The sequence below is a fragment of the Parasteatoda tepidariorum genome, chromosome 7, assembly GCF_982258835.1.
Source record: "Parasteatoda tepidariorum strain Cologne lab strain chromosome 7, Ptep-v5.0, whole genome shotgun sequence".
Classification (NCBI taxonomy): Eukaryota; Metazoa; Arthropoda; class Arachnida; order Araneae; family Theridiidae; genus Parasteatoda; species Parasteatoda tepidariorum.
The window spans coordinates 3,406,716-3,418,931 of NC_141761.1; the positions used below are offsets into that span (position 1 = coordinate 3,406,716).

General features: G+C 26.2%; 1 long non-coding RNA gene across 1 annotated transcript; it reads left to right on the forward strand.

Moving 5' to 3' along the window:
- Positions 1–224: 224 nt before the first annotated feature.
- LOC147806724 (uncharacterized) lies at positions 225–12,216 on the forward strand. Its single transcript, XR_015435744.1, has 3 exons — positions 225–754; positions 11,886–12,013; positions 12,098–12,216. It is a non-coding gene; the product is annotated as an uncharacterized LOC147806724 (long non-coding RNA).

Consider the following 12,216-nt stretch of genomic DNA (forward strand, 5'->3'; position numbering starts at 1 on the left):
TTTTCTTAAACATTAAGAGTTAAGAAATTTTAGTGTAAATAGATATTCTATGATAAATTGCCCCTGCCTCTCTTAAAACTATTGCTGATAGCAAGAAATAGTAAAAAGATATCTAGAAACAAGAAAACAAAAATTGATAGAAGCAAAAAAGCAGGATATCTAATCACCCTTTCACAGTTTTTTTTTTTTTTTGACTGATTAAAGTAAAAAATAAAAGTGCTTGATGCATCACATGAGACATGTTATTAGTTAAATTCATTTTGTTTTCTAAGCTAAATATATCAGTGATATATATTTTTTAATTTGAAACCTTTTCTAAAGCGTTATTTTTTTTTTCATTTAATCGTAAATAACAATTTTATAATTCATGTACCCTTTATGTACTTTTATAAACTTTAGTAATAAAAACATCTTAAAATTGTATTAGTGTTTAATTTCCATAAACTTTCAGTGCTATTGTACTTCTGAATACTGATAGCCAGTGTATAAATAATAGCTAGTGTATCTCTGCAAGTGTATAAATAATTGTTTTAAGTAAAATCACATTGATTCAATAGGAGGCTGAAGGAAAAGTTCAATCTTTTGGTCAAAAGAAATTATTATGAGCATCAACAAGAAGGTATGACATGAGCTTTGGAAAAAGGCAAGAAGGATCACAAACAAATCAAGTAAAACCAATCTGCATGCATACAAGATGATTCAACCAGGCAGGCTACCATGTCCGACTACAATTCTGTCTTCACTGTTTCATCTGGTAAGTAAGATTTATGCTGATAATTAGTGTAATATTTTTAACATATTGCATTAGTCTATACAATTTAAACATTTTAATTTTAGTGGAAAACATTTAAGAATAAGAATTTTTCAAAGTAGTTTTTTTCAAGAAATAAAAGTAATTTTTCTTCATTTCGAAGGACATGTATTGTCCTAAATTCATATATATCAAGAGATCGTGTGAAGTCATTTTAATTGACAATCACGAATTTTTTTATTAAGGTTTTTTAACTGTCCAAAAAAAATTAGACCGATTGCTAATCTTAAATAATAAAAACAAATATATGAGCAACATAGCCCTCAAGTGAAGGGAAGAAAGCACATTATGCTTCAAGTTTAAATGTTTATGAGCTTTTCACACATTCTTCTATGTCTACAAATATTAAAATGCATTTATATGTTGCAACTATAAATGTAAAATACCCGGTTATTTATAACTTGCGGTAAATACCTTGGATAATTAGCCTGGTAAATACCCAAAATTCATAAATATCTGTATATTTATCAGTTTTATTGCAAATTCAATGAGTTCTGTATTACATAGTTTTACATAGTTACATAGTTTTACAAAACTATGTATATTTTAAGGCACAATTGAGCTTTATTTGCATTGTCAAATAGTTAATTCATAATTAACTTTGAAGAAAAACTCATTCAGTCAAGCCTTTTTTTATCTCATTCAGTTGAGGCAACTTTAAATTCACATTTCTGTTCATAATTCCCAATATTTGTAACTTATGATCACCAATGATCATCATTGATTTCATCAATGATGAAAGTTTTGCCAGAAATATATTTTTGAACTGCAAAATTTATTCAAGTTAAGTAATTTGTTTTAAAAAAGTTAATCATGCAAATCTTTTTTTGGAATATGAATTATCCAAAATGCCTTATTTGATTCATATTCTGTTGTGATACCTTTCTGAATAATAAATGTCTGTGATAAATTGACTGTAAAAGTTTTTGAGTTTCTACATCTTTATTACTAATAAATTAAAAGAAGTGTAGCTTAATATAAGTATGATTTTCAAAGGGATATAAAATATATGCTACATGTTTAAATATTTCTGTATATCAAGTTTGAAAGAGATCATGAAATTTCTACCCCACTGAAATAAAACTAATCTGGGGGAAAAAAAACTTTGCCCCCTATTAAAATTGTATGTTTAGCTTATTGAGATACTCTAAGCAAGGATTTATATATTTTACTATGTAAATAGCATAATAAATAGTTTTTTATATTTAATTTTATTATTTTATTCCTAATCTTTAAGAAAGAGAGAGAAAATTTAATAATTCTTACAGGAATGAAGAAAGAGTATTTAATTTTTTATTTTATTTAAATACATATCATTTATTGCTTTTCACTTGAATTTTTTATTTTATTTAAATACATATCATTTATTGCTTTTCACTTGAATTTTTTATTTTATTTCATAGGTTAATTGCTATTAACTTAAGTGTGATTAGGACATAAAAAGTGAAATTGCATATAACAAAAGCATTGAAATCAATAATAATTAATTGGAATTAATTTTATTTGCATTAATATCTTTTATGCCTTTGTTTATAATGAAGTATAGAATAAAAAGATGCATGTTTGCCTTTTCTTCTTATGCTAAAAATTATGAAATATATCATATTACCAATTGCAAGATGTATTTTTAATACAAAACACAAGATATTTTAATTTTTAAAAATATTTAATTGCAATTTAATATTCATTACCTCAAACTTTATTGAATTTACCATTACATTTCTGGATCTTGTCAATTTCTCCTGGTCTATTGGTTTAAGGAAAATTCTATTCGTTTTTGAATATAAGGAAAATTCCCTAAAATTGAGTAAGTTTCCCTAAAAAAATCCTGATAGAAATCGAATTTTTACACAATTCATCGCTTACTTGAATATTTAAATAAGTGTTACTAACACATATTGAAGGGAATCTCATTCATAAGTATTTTGTTTATTTTAATTCAGAACTTTCCTTTTAAATTAACTAAAAATCTTTTAACTATTAATAATAAATTACTTATCTTTCACTATTTAAAATTCTACTAAAAAACAATTTCAAGTTCATTTAATATCAATCATAACTGGAAAATATTGTAGACCATTTATAGCTATAAGTATATTAAAGTTTTTACATTATGTCAAAATATTTCTAAAATTCTTTATATGTAAAATATTTAGTATCTTATGCAACAGTTATCACAAAGTTTAAATTTTGTGAAATCTATTGGATTTTTTTTCTATCAATGTTGGTAGTTATGAATATTAAATTGAAAATAGTAAATGAGATTTTAAAAAGATACTAGCTGAATACCCGTTCTTCGAATAGGGATATAACAAAATATATCTTTCTTATAACAAAATATACTGTTTTTCTCCTAAAGGAAAAGAATCAATAAATCAGTACTGAGAACACAACGCAATCATGCTGAAAATTAAATGGCATATAGGACACAATTAAAAAGCTTAATGGAAGAACCAGGTGAATGACAATTTTAAGGGAATTAATAAATTAGAAAAAATAGCAAATTTTTTGGGTCAATATGGGTATGTTTAATGTAACAGAACTGTTTTTGCTTACGAAAATAATAAATATTAGTTTTTAGTATGCTTGCATGATTTTTTATTTCAAATACTTGGCAATGGTAAATAAAAGGAAGCAACAAATTAATTGTCCATTCATACCATTGTAAACCATACCATTGAAATAAAAATAAAAATTACTTAGTATACTTAGCACTTGGCATACACTATCTTAGCTACCAGTGGAAAAATATTTTCTGAAACTATTGAAAATCTGTTGTAGAATTTTTCTCAAAACCAATTTACCAATCACCATAATACCAGTAATACACATTTCCGTCAGTGATAAATATGTATTAAGCCTCATTTGTGAGAGGTTATTTTTTACAATTTTTTAAATAAATTCTTTTAATCTTCCCTCCTTGAGCTTGACTTCTTTAGCACATAGCTTATTTTATTTTATTTTAATTAATACACATTATTATTAATTAAGCACATAGCTTATTTTACTATAATTAATACACATCAATATTAATTGAAGATTGGTGTCAATAATAACATGCTGATTTTTTACGGTTGCTCAAAACATGAATAAATATCTTTTCTCTTTATATTTGCTTTTTAGTTCATAAGTTATTTTTTTTTATTTCAGTTAAAACATATTACCAACATTAATTAAGCAATTATTGTCATCAATGATAGTATGATGATTTAATACGTTTCTTCTAGAAAAATAAATGCCTTTACTCCATTACTTTTGCTTTCTAGTACAAAGCTTATTTCTTTTATTTCAACATGCATATATTACCTTAATTAATTAAGCATCATTGGCATCGATTTTTTATGTTTCTCTTAATCGAAAAAGTACCACTTTCCCCTTAATTTTGCTTTTAAATACATAAATATATATTTTTCCTATTCTATTACTGTTTGTTTTAAATGATTAGTGTTTTAGAAACTTGTAAAATAATTAATATAAACAAAAATAAACAATGTTGTATCAGACAAAGTATACATTTAGTGATGTAAGCCAAGCATGCTACCAGGCAATGTTCATTGAATTTATCTGATATGGTGAATATAAATAATTAAATATTTAAATACGTGCAATCAACAATTTTTTTTGTTGATTAAATAGCTAGCAATTATCACTAATGTTATCTTTCGAAATATTTGGAAAATTGAATCGTTAAATTTATGACAATGGTTATTGCTTAACAAATCAAAAAATTCAATTTCGTTCTTCATCATCCCACTCAAATGGTTTGTCAGAGAATGCTCTAATGTCAACAGTGGCCTTTCTTATTCTTTGAACTGTATCCCAAGTTTCATAACTTTCGGTCAGATGGTTTAGGAGTGTAAAAAGGACACACACACACAATAATTTTTATGCTATATGCAGATGACTACCATCAGTAAATTTAACTACCTTTTGGTTAATTTTCTGAATTGCCTTAAGTTTGACAAAAAATTCTGTAATATATTAAAGTTATATTGCATAATTCAATATTTCTTTTGACTAAAATGAAATTTTGAAATTTCACAAATATGGCTGATGTTTAATAATATAATTATTATTAATTAATATAATTCTTATTATTTTAATAAAAATAGAATTAATACAGATGAAAGCTGAATATAATCTTGAATTTTTTTTCTTAAAAAAATAACAAATAAAAAACGGCAAATTTTTTTTTAAATAAAATAATTTTATGAATGAATTTAAAATGAAATTTATTGTTTTAGTTATATCACTTATATTAAAGTTACAAACTCACCCTGAATAAGCAAAACCTGTTTAAAAACTTACTTTCAACGAATTTCATAAATTTAAATTCAATTAATTCTCTGTGATAATTGACAATCTCTTCCATTTAATACAATTTAAATCTAATCATGAATTTAAATTCAATTCTCTGTGATAATTGATCTCTTCCAATTCAATTGAATAAAAAAAGATTTCTTCAAAATGTACCAATTTTAGTTTAAATGAGTTAATATAATGTCTACTTTATTACATTACACATTGCTAACCTTTTTACATTACTTTTTTAATGCAAATATGTATTATTCTAATGCAACATTGTATCATATAGTCTTTTGAAGTATTTATTCTGAAACTGATATATAAGTTTCAAGTTTGTTTGTGAAAACTAAATATAAAATTATATTATTCTCCGTACTATAAGCAAAACAAATCTTGTTTACACACCTAAAAATAAAAAAATTCTAAAATCCCCGGTTTTGGGTATTCATTCAATGTGAAAGTAAATGCTTGGGTAAATACCCTACACCTTGGGTATTTACCTGACCCACATCTATAGCTACAACCTCAATAAATCAAACCTCATCTCAAATATAAAAGTATTTTTGAAGACTTTTCTTTCAAATTTTTTATTACAAAATCAAAAGATTTATCCCTTGTTATAAATTTAAGAAAAAATCATTTATTGCAATTTTTTTTATAAACTATAAATCAATTAATTTGAAGAAAAAAAATAATGTAATTTTTTTAATGAAGCAAGAGGAAAAAAATATTTGATGTTTCCTGTTTTGAATTTAGTTTATGCTATATTTGATTTTGTATAAATATTTGCATATTTTTTTATTCCCTTATTTTTAAATATTAGGTCTCTAAACACCCATTACTTTAGTTAAAATTTACTTACAGCCCTATCATTAAAATTTGCAAATTTAAGCAATGAAAAATTAAAAACATGATGTTGCAGTCAAAAGAATCACTATAGAGGAAACTTGGACTGAAATCATTAAAATACATTCGATTGCTGGAGGAAGAAAAAAAGATTTAACATTATGAAGAGAACAATTTGATTATTATTTATGCAAGCAATTAAACAGATCTTATTGTACACCTTAAGCACATTTTAAGAGTGTTTTTTGTTTCTTTTTTCCATAAACATTAATTTGAAATATGTGTACTTTTTTCACATTATGTTTGAAAAGTCTTCTAAAATGGCTAATTAATGGCTAAGTTTTAGTTTTCTATTTTATATTGTAGCGTTTATGACCTGTATAAGAAAAACTGCACCTTAAGGTTTAACATTTTATTTTTATTAATTCAGTTTTTGAAATAACTTACTAATAATTATTTTTTCTATTGTGAGACAATATAGATAGTAACTGAAGGCAAGTAAACTACTATACTGACATTATTAGCATGACTTTGAAATTTTGTACAGCTTTTTTATTTCAATAGAATAAAATACATTAGATGACTATACTCTTATGTATGGACACAGAGGAACGATGTTACTTTTTTTGTTATTTGACATAAAATAGCATAATTTTGAGGTATTTCTCTGTGAAGTTATTTAAAAAAAATGTGAAATATTTTTTGCCACATTCTTGCTCTTTTTCTGAAGTCATTTTTCAAATTTACTACATTTTTTTCCCCTTTTTGCGGAGAATGCTTAGAAAAAATCACTCGCAAGAATTTACAGTAGGTAGTTAGAGGCATTTACATTGCAAGTATTTACATAATTAGGAAATAATTTAGGCCAGTAATTCCCTTTCTTGTGTGTTTTAAAATTTTTAATAACTACTGAAATCACCTTTAAATTTATTAATGGATAAAGTACAAGGTCATGTGCTTACAATATTAATTTTTAACATGTGGGTCAGTTATTAATTTATTTTTGTAACATAATAAACCTGCTAAATGTATAACTAAGGTGCTGGTTTTCAGTCTTGTTACCTAAATGATTCATTTACTATTATTTACCTTTAAATACTTTACATTACCTTTTATATTTTTAGCATCCTATTATGTAAACACTTTTTTAATTGGTATGGTTACCTATTGATCAATTATCACTTCTTAAAAGTTTAAAATCATCCTCTCATTAATTTTACTTAGTGTTAAATTCTTCCAGTCTTCTTCTTATCACAGGAATAAGAAAAGTACTATCAGCATTGTTGTGAATAGGGTGTCAGCACTGTAACATGCATATTTATCAACTAGCTTAAATTTAATGGAATTTTAAGTCATATCTGTAAAATATGATACAGCAGATAAGATACTGTGAAATTTGTATTTCAATACTAGTTGCTTATAAGTTATATTTTCTAACATTGTTTGGATTTTATATTTTTTTCAAAAACATAAATATTTAATATGCATAAAATGAATGAATGACTGTAAAATTTCGATTTCAAAATTAGTTGCTTATAAGTTATATTTTTCTTCATTATTTAGATTTTATATTTTCTTCCATAACGCAACAATTAAAATACATAGTTAGTTACTAAATTTGCTGTACATATAACAGTCTTAACTTTTTTTATGTGTATTTTTTTAATCCTTATTACTCATTCGTTTTTCTTTTTTACCATACCATGCTTTTAGATTTTATAACTTGGCAAATACCCTGGATATTTACCCGTGTAAATACTCAAAATTCACCAATAGCTCGGTATTTATGAATTTTATTGAAAATTCAATGATCATCTTCTTTTGGGTGTTAAAAAATTATATATATTTAAGGTACAATTAAATTTTACTCACATTGTCAGAAATTCTTAACTAAGAAGAAAAATCCCTTCATAAATTTGTGGTAATCATTGTATTTTAGTTTTTATTTGAGAATGGCTAGGGCTTAATCATCCTCACATTCTGATTCATAATTCCCAATATTTTTGGTTTCTCATCTCATAAATATTTTTTTAAAATTTAAATAATTTTTCAGATTTAAAATATTTTTCGGATTAAAAAATTTACTATACAAAACTTTCACTGCTTATGAATACTATGCAATTTTAACTCTGATCTATATTTAGTTGTGATGTGATGATGTCTGAATAATAATGCTTATTATGTTAATTTAAATTGACTGTAAATCCTTAAGTGTTTATATAGTTACTAGGAGGCTTCGTCCCCTGCTCGCTGGCGCTCACCAACCGCCGGAACTGCTTTCGCAGTTCATTTCGGATTGCTTCGCAATCCAATGCTCGCTTTGCTCGCTCATTGGATACGTTCTTAACGTCTAGTTTTTGTATACTTTTTTGAATACTGAAGTTCCGAAAACTTTTCACTGTAGAAAATTCTAAACCTGTACATTTCAGTATTAATTTGAAATTGCAAACAGTTCGCATATTTTTCTTAATCACACTATTCTAAATTTCAGTTGTTGAGAAAAGTAACTGTTGTATGTTTTGTTTTAAAGTCTTTGCCACCAGAGAGCTAAAGCCATGTGCTGTAAAACAATATGAAATAGTAGTCTGCCACTGAACGTCGGATGTAAAGCATCGGCTTTGATGAAGATAATTTTGTATTTTTAATTCTCTGAAGGGCGCCACCTTAATAATATGGAATTTGTAAAATAAATGTATACATTTTTGATTGTTGATGAAGCCCATCATTTTGTGTTTTCATCAGTGTTCAGAAGCAGAACAACTATAAGTTTTTTATTTTATCACAAAAATATAAAATGTATAAAAAACAAAGAAAAGAGTAAGAAAATGAGTATAGTCCTAGAAAAAGTTAAAATTATAATATAGTATTTGTCAGTTAAAATAAAACTTTTTGTTTAAGTCATTGCTAACAATTCAAATTTCTCCGAGGCAATTCTAAAGTATAAATTAGGGTAGTATTGTTAAGTTGAAACACAATATTTTTAGTTTTGATGTCAACAATACAATTCAATTTTTCACAAAAACGATTGTTTCCATTGTTAAGTTCAATGTCAACAATTCAAATTTTTCTGAGGCAACTCTTAACCTCTAAATATTATTTTTTTTATGTACACATTTCTAAATGTCAGTATTCAACCACAAAACAACTTAAAGTCCTCAAATTTAGCATGAAGTTTTAAAATGTAATGAAAGAGGGTCATAGCAATAATGAAAGTAGAAGTAGTACTGTAAAATTAAAACAATATTTTTAATCAATGAGCCAAGTTCTTCAAGAAGCAGTTGTAGAAGTAGGTTGTTTATTTAAAACTTTTTATAGAATTTCTTTAAGAACACAGTTGTTAATTTGGGCATTTGGCGATACAGCACTTTTAGAATTGAAGGATTTGTTACGTCAAGCGCTCAGGTATCATAATTTTGATCTAGTTGCGCTTCTATGCCATTTTGTTTTATGTTGCTAAGTTAACTTTCAAAAAATTCTATGGCTGGCAACAGCATTTTTATTTTTTAAGTTGTTTATTTTTATTTCTTTTAGAATTCGCTATTTTTTTAGCGAAATGTTTTTTAACCTAACAGAATTCTTCGCCGACTGTTTTCTCTATGAATGAAGAAAATAAAGTAAATATTTAACTGTTGTGAAAAGAATCTTATTTAGTTGTACAAAGTACTTCAGCCAAAATTTGGGAGCCACGTAAGAGAATTATGTATATTAGATCAGAAACACATCATTAAAAGGCAGAATGCTTTGGTGTTTTCAAAACAAAGCAAACGTTGCCACCGGAGGAAAAGAAATACAGCCAAAATTTGAGAGCCACGTAAGAGAATTATATTTAATAGATTAGAAATTGATTTAAAAGTATAGAGCTTAATATTACCTTCATATATCTGAAGATATGCATTGCATTTTTCTTCCTTTTTGAAAAATTTCAACTTGTTCTTAGAGTTATTAAATTTAATTTAATTGCTATTTTCTAAAGAAAAACTTTTTTTGATCATAAAAAATCATGTCATATCACAATCGAAACTTAGCATAAAACTAATCACATAAAAATTATAATTTCTTGCAGCCATATACTCTTTTATCTGAAGACTAAATAATCTTAGTCTATTTTTAAAAAAAATTTCAAAATATTTAAAGAACAACTAATCTTAATATTAACTTTATTTATTCATTTCTTTTTTTTTTGAGGGGGGGGGAGGTTCTCAATAATTCTCATTGGCGTAATTTTGAATAATTAGCAGAAAATTCCTCTTTTCCATTTTTGGAAGTTAACATAACTATACTGTCTGCCTTCAATATGAATTTTCTTGACTTAGTTTATTCAGAAAACTAAATCATTTATATTTATTTAAATGTTGAGAGATTTTTGACCTATCAAATAGAAGGATTTTTTTTGTTCTGACCTCCCATCACCCTCAGTCGCATGTCAGCTGATAACAGAAGGAAACTCATTTTATTTCAATCAATCTATCTTCTTTGTAATTCCTCTATATATTTAAAAATAACTCGTATGTTTACGTAAGTTACTAATAACCAGAGTTAGTCTTATTCGTTTAATTTATGAATTATACAGTATGCTTTGTATTCACATCGTTTTCAAATTACACATCATGATTTTTATGCTAGCAAATTTAGGGATTCATTGTGATTTGTATTTACATTATCCACATTGCATTTCACTTTGGCATGAATTAGAAATAGCACACATCATGCTTGAGAATATATGAATCAGTGATATAGCTGAGTATAGAAAACCATAATAAATATTAAATTGATTTTAAATGAAATCTTTAGCAACAACATACTGAGGGTATGTTATTACTATTGCCATCTAGGGGGGATTAAATTACTGAGTATGTCATATAATTTGAATCAAGATTACTGATTTTTTTGTTATAATCAGGTGTCTCCTGTTGTAAATGTTTTTATTAACCTCAATGGGGGAAATAAATGAAATCCTTTTTTTTTGTAAGTATTTTCCTAGATTTAAAAAAGTAATTAGATTTAGTTTGTTAATATATATACATTACCCTAAAATAATGGTAAAGACACTTTCAGTTTGTTTTGATCTGATTTGACATTTTTTTAAATTTCTCAATAAATGCAGAGAAAATTATTCATTAACCTTTGAGGTGTTTAGTTCGTGCGATTTTTCTTACTTAGCAATAGAGGTTAATGCCTTCAGAGATTTGAGGTTACCGACAATAATTTACAAAAGAAAATTTTTTTCTGTACATGCGCAATATAAAAGAACTACTTTAAATACTCATATGTTAAGCAGTTTTAAAATATTTAATCAATATGTTTGTAAATAATCTGAAATATCTCTAAAAATGTTGATTACTTGTGTTGAATATTTTTAAAGTTACAGCAAAAAAACATAGGACAAAGGAATAAGTTTCTTACAATCTCCACAAATATTTAGCATAATATAAATATTTATGGAGATTGTGATTGTTGCAAGCTTTTTTATTTGCTTTATATTCCACGGGAAGACTTTTCACATTTTTGAAGCCCCTCGGCTTCAATGATTTGCCGATAACAAGAAGTTGAATTTTGTGTGTCCCTGTGCTATTGGCACACAGAAGAACAGTCAATCTTTGCTTTGATACCGTAACATTTCTCTCCCTTAAATGCTCGATCGGGTGGGAGTTGAAAAAACAGCCTGTTATAAACGGTTTATACTTTTGAAGTTCTCTTTCTTCCATTCATTTGCTTCGTTCTTTCAGCAGTGAACTTCTTGTAATTCCCGAAAACGCCAACCATTACCTGCTTTAAAAGTTTCGTTCCCTAACATTAGTGCGAATTTACGTGGCATAACATTATCGGGATATTTGTTGCTTAAAACCATTTTAAGATCGAAAAAAATACCAGCATTTTCTCCTTATTGTACAGAAAGTAACAGATTGTTTCTTCCGAATTCCAGGAATTCCCGAAATTTTTTCCAGAGATTTGTCACCGAGAAGACCAAGATGGTGGAATACAATCCCTATTAACCCTTTAAAGGGATTGTATTGGGATTGAATCGAGCACTGTTGTATGAAGATATTTTTGGTATTGAGATATATTTATGAAAGGAAATTCATTTATCTTATTACTTAAAACTTATTTGATTTCTAATAACGATATTTTTTTTAGGAGCGGTTGATGCGGTGGTTTCAAGCTTTTACCTCTAGTAAAGATTTGGCCACTCACCGGAACACATGTGCTTATAAATAGCCAAATAAATGTTGTTGTTGTTGTTGTAAGCCATTAAG